Raw genomic sequence first — 6,143 nt, 5'->3', positions numbered from 1 at the left:
CCGCACCAAGCCCCCCACCCCACAGCCCTAGATCCCAGAGTTCCAGAGTCCCGAAGGTGGGAAGAGCATGGGGAGCTCCGGGAAATAATCTGTGAGAATTTAAAACCCACAATCACTTGTACCAATGAGTTTAGTTTAAAAACAAGAAGAACTCAGGATCCCCCAGCTCAAAGAAATAAACACAGATAATAGTTTGTATGTCAATTTTCTGCAAGTGAAAATAAATGTTACCAACATATTATGAAAAGTAAATATTTTTAAAAAGCAAGAAGGTAGCACGAAAGAAAGGGAAGGAAAGGAAATACATAATGTAGTGGCTTTTTGTGGTTTTGTTTAAAAAAAAATCAGCCTTTGAAGACTCATGGAAGGTTTATCTTATAGCAGAACTAAAGGATACTGTCAGCATTTCCTGTTTTCAGGGATTCTCAGCTGTAAAGGAGACAACTTCCTTATTAGGTATTGTTCGGTAATGTTCTGAAACACTACAGTTCACAAGAGTGTTACCACAATGTTTGGGGCAATTGCAATAATATTGTAGTGTTTTTGTAATACTTTCTTCCAGGCTGAAACATGCTGTTTTAAGTAGTATAACCAATACTTCTTTGAGTTATATGCTTCCTCTGTACTATTAAAGACAAAAATATCCACTTACTTCTATTAAAGACCTCAATTCAGCAAAGCAGTTAATCATTCTTTGACAGGGTAACAGGCCTTGTAGATATGGGGGAAGCGATACATGTGGTATATCTTGACTTTAGTAAAGCTTTTGATATTGTTGTGCGTGACCTTCGTAAGTTTTGAAGCATGAGGCTTAACATTCCTTCCAAATTTTTGTTAATTATGATAATTTTGAATATTCTTAATAGTCATATAAATGTCCAATCCCTTTTTGAATCTTGCTAAATTCTTGGCTTTATTGACTTCTTGTGACAATGACTTCCACAGTTCAGTTACACATTGTATAAGAAAAAAGAACAGGAGTACTTGTGGCACCTTAGAGACTAACAAATTTATTTGAGCATAAGCTTTCGTGGGCTACAGCCCACTTCATCAGACACATGCAGTGGAAAATACAGTAGGACGATTTTATATACACAGAGAAAATGAAACAATGGGTGTTACCGTATGGTTATTGCATAGTTACCGCATGGTAACACCCTTTGTTTCATGTTCTGTGTATATAAAATCGTCCTACTGTATTTTCCACTGCATGCATCCGATGAAGTGGGCTGTAGCCCACGAAAGCTTATGCTCAAATAAATTTGTTAGTCTCTAAGGTGCCACAAGTACTGTTCTTTTTGCGGATACAGACTAACACCTGTCATTGAAAAGAAAGTATTTCCTCTTATCAGCTTTGAATTTGCCACCTTTACTTATATTGAAAGTCCCCTTCTCTAGACCATTCATTATTTTAGATACTAATGTCCCCTCTCTTTTCCAAGGTAAAGAATTTTCAATCTCTTTTCATATGAGAGTTTTCCATGTCTTTGATCATTCTTGTCATTCTTGTTACCCGTCTCTAAACCCTCTCTAATTCAGCAATACCCTTTCTGAGATGGGGTGTCCAAAATTGCATGCACAGTATTCCAGTTGAGGCCAAAACATTGTGTTTTATAAAGCCGTTATAATATTCTATGTATTTTTCTCCAGAGCTCTGCATGGAGCAGCCTGAAGGACTGGGGACTAAAGCTGCACAATATTTTCAATTATAGCCCCTCTTATCACATATTCAATCACTGATTTGTCTGAAGCGTTGCATGCTTGGTAGTTTCTATTCAAGAATGACTTTTTAAAGGTGAGCTCTATCCCTTCAGCTGGTTCTGGGTCAGGGTAAGAAATAAATACACTTTCCTGATTTTAAAATATTGTAACCACACTTCTTTTTTATTTTGGTCAACACTACATCAAGAAACAGTTTGAAAGGCTGAGGTTTGAAAGCTGAAACTTGACATGTAGATGGACCTTAAGGAGGAGAAAAGACTACAATTCTGCGTGGCTCATATCTGAGCTGAGCATGAGGTCAAAGAGGATACTTTCTTGCATAAGCTATAAGCTCTCTGGTTGGGCTATATGTTTTTAAACATATATCACAAAATATATAGGATAAATATGATTGGAGTTAGCAACTCTGTAGGAATTTTCAGCCAGACTAGTATTAGTCATGGTAACTCCACTGATGTCAATAGAGCTATGCCAATTTACACCAGTGAAAATCTGAATTCTTAATATTTGCAAAAGACATTCAAAGTAAAAGGAAAACAGTTTCTTTCATAAAGTTTGGAACAGAGTGAAAGAAAAACTAGATGATTAGAATGGTCCCTTCTGACCTTAGTATCTATGAATCTATGAATCTAAAAAAATCTGCAACCATTTCACTCAGCTGAGCATTTGAAAAGTCTACAGATAACAAGGCTGTTAGCAAGAATAAATGGAAAATTAATACTCTAAATAACTAAATAATAATAACTAAAGAAATGTTAATTGTTTTACACAGTGTCATCATTACAGAACTAGTTGCTTCTTTATCCTAGGGTTGCCAATTTTGGTTGAACATATTCCTGGAGGTTTCATCATGACATAATTTTTAATTAAAGACCATCTGTAATTTCCGGAGACTGGAGGACAATCCTGGAAGGTTGGCAACCCTAATTTATCCCATTTTTGGCCTCTCTAAGCACATCTCAGGCCCTCATGCCTTTACCTACCACAGAGCAAAATTTTACAAATCTCCTACTCAAAGACTGGGCCCTGGGCTACAGTATCCTGTGCATCAACAATTCTTACCCAATTTGGGCATCTGCAGTTCTTCCTTTCAGGAGTCTGACCAATCATATACAGGGATCAGACAGCCTTCTTAACATAAATGTTTTGTTTATTTTAGCAGTCGGAACAAAGCATTTGATGGGTGGGAGGAAAGGATTTTTAAGCAGCAGTCTACATGCAAGTCTATGTTCCTAGTAACCCCCTTCTCCTTTCCATGTTGCTCAGGAGCAGGCAAATCTCTCCTGTAGCCTAGGCACCTTCCATAATTAAGGATAATGGAGATCCTGGGGGCATGACAAGCTCAGATGGGCAATTAGGTGGGAATCCTCTAGTCACCCCTGTGCAGTAGTCTTCTTATATGAATATTTATAGTTGGTGGTACCTTTACTTGGACAGGCACTGTATACACTTGTGTGTGTGTGCCTCAGTTGCCACTAGGAATAAAAAAAATATATAATAGCTCTTACACCAGCAAACATCTACAATAGAAACCACACAACTCTACTTAAGTTATCCTAGAAAAATACAATGGAAAATGCAACAGATTGATATAGGTTAAATTGTTACAACCATACAAGGTCAGTAAGTGGTGCTGAAGTGGTTCAGCTAAGCAGACGGAGCTTTCAAAAGCAACTTACACCTAACCAATACTCTTAGCACTGCACGCACATCCACCTCATCCTTGAGTGTGCACTGTCCCTTAGGGTTATAGTCCTGGGCCCTCTCTTGCATTAACATGCTGATGAGCAGGAGCTCAGGCCAAGTCTGGCAAAGGCAGTCCAGGTGAAACAAAGAGGAGTGAAGCAATTTTGTATTGGGCACAGTACTAACTGGAAATGACAGTTGTTGTCGTAGGGTAAGTCTACACTATAGACCCATATTTGGTATAACTACATTGCTCGGGTTTATACGGGACCTAACCCCCTGTGTAGACAGCACTATGTCGACGGGAGAGCTTCTGTCGACATAGCTAATGCCTCTCAGGGAGGTGGATTAACTATGCTGGCAGGAGCAGTACTCCCATTGGTGCAGGTGTTTCTAAAGCTAAACGCTGCATGTGAAGACAAGCCCTCAGAAAGCTATAGCTCCTGATTCTGACATTTTTCTTCTTCAACTTAATATAGCCACACCGAATCATAACAGTGCCTCTTCAACTCAGCGAGAATAGCCCTGAATAACTCTCTCTCTCTCTCTCTTCAGTCATCTGTGAGCCTGCCTTTGTTATATTTTCTGTTGCCTCCTGTAATTATTTGAGTTCCTGGGCTCAGTGGATCCTCCCCGTAGGCTGGGGGAGGTTCCTTTAGCTGTGGGCAGGCTTACGCCGGCCAACCTCCCTGGAACCCAAGAGGACTAACAAGCAGCCAACTGCAGCACGGTCTTAATCCTGGGCATGTCTTTAACCCCAGCAAATCAACCCCAGGGTTCTGTCACAACTTTTCCTTGGCCAGTCAGACCCCAAAGGGAGCAACTACCCTCAGTTCTAGCTCCCAGCCTAAAATGGAGCCAGTCACCACCACTGCAGAAGCCTCTCCCCAGGAAGCACATTCCAGTTCCCGAGAGTGCCCACCACTGCATCATGGGATCTGTATTCCATCAAAGCCAGTATACAATATACAGAGGTCTGTCTAATCAGATCATCTCTGCTAGGGTACAGAAGCTCCTCAAACGGGGCCCACACTTAGGGTCATACTGTCTTTTGATGGTGACCCAGGCAGACCTAGTTTCTCGAGACACCAGCAGGGAACTCTTGTGTGTCAGTCTGGTTCCCAACAAATGGCTCTCTGAGAGAGTGTCCCTCTTTAAGCCCTTGATGCAGTTATTTGTTCCTCAATATTTGTAAGTCTTTTCCTTTCCTGGTCAAAACCAGTTCTGTAGGTTGGCTGAAGCTGGAGGCAAAATTATCAACACTAATGGGTCTCATTTTGTTCCTTAACAACTCGAGTGTTTGTGAAAGCTCGCTATCTGGAGCCATTCTTTCCTTCTTGCCTGTTTTTCTACACAGCCTGCTATCGAGCTAAACCAATATATTCATACAGTAAACATCTCAATAGCCAGGCCAACATATAGAATTCATAAATTATCACAAGGCAGTTCCAAATCCATCATACATTGTTTTTAAAGGTACCTCAAGGCTATAAATATTTTCCTAAAAATGCCAGAACTAAGTCCAAAACCTGCATGTTTAAGTCTTTTAATTTAGAAGGCCTCATCCACCACCAATTTCAGTTTTACACCAATGAAATTACTTGCTTCAGTAGACTTATAAAACCATTAAACTGCAATAAAGCAGAGGTGAATCAGGACCAGAATCTAGTAAAATCCCTTAGTAAATATCCTTACTCATTAACATTTTTCTTTCAAAAGGCAGCACTCAAAACTAAAGATGTTTTATGGTCAGATTTAATGGCATTTGTTCATTATAGACTGCTAGTTCTTGGAATAAAGATATACGTATGATAGTTGTACAGGGATCTTGGTTCCTGGAATTGGCCTAAGGAAAACCCACATTTAATCACACCTAAAATATACTACTCCTATCTCCCCCCCTCTAAATAAAGCATTGGATTATTAATAGTAATTTCTGTCAATAAATGTATTAGCTAGGATATTTATAGAAAGCAATCAAAGGAAACAAAGAAAACTGTTGCAAATGTGTTTTAATATTCACATGTATATTCACAGAAACATTTCTATAGCACTCCCAAAGATTCAGTTTCTAAAAATATCTTAGATTATTGGAGCTGTAATATTATACTTTCCTATATTTAAGATGCTTGTTTACATTTTTCTCTTTGCTTACTTTGAATAGATAAACTGGACAGGTCAGTTAGGCAATAAGCAGAAAGTATTTCTGTTTTCCATATACTATCAGAATGCTACAGCATATCTGTTTCCAGCATTGTCTGGGGATTATTTAAATTTTTTTAAAAAAAGTAAACAAAAAACTATGTATTTGAGTTTATTAAAAGAATACTTATTCAAATATTTTCAAAAATATAAATATATTTGTATTTATAATGGAGTTTGTAAAACCCTTCTTAACCAAATTTAAAATTTGAGCCTAAACTATCTGTTTGATACAATATGTTACAATATCTTCTCTAATCTTTTTGGACACAAAGCTAAGATCCTTTCATTTGAACAAGTGAGTCATTGTACTTTAAATGTGACTCATTTGCAATTAACTAAAGATCTGCATTAACTATTTGCAATATATGAGTCAATTATAGAAAGTATAATCTAGCTAATCTTCCTAATATATCATACACTTAAAATCCCTGTCAAGCAGCATATATTTTAACTATTTTGGTAAATTCCTGAAGTGCTAGCCCTGTCATTCTTACTGTACTATACAATTAGGTTCTCCTGGAGTTCTTGTT

Source organism: Dermochelys coriacea, chromosome 9 (assembly GCF_009764565.3).
Source record: "Dermochelys coriacea isolate rDerCor1 chromosome 9, rDerCor1.pri.v4, whole genome shotgun sequence".
In the NCBI taxonomy this organism is placed as follows: Eukaryota; Metazoa; Chordata; order Testudines; family Dermochelyidae; genus Dermochelys; species Dermochelys coriacea.
Note: the sequence above shows the minus strand (reverse complement) of the source record.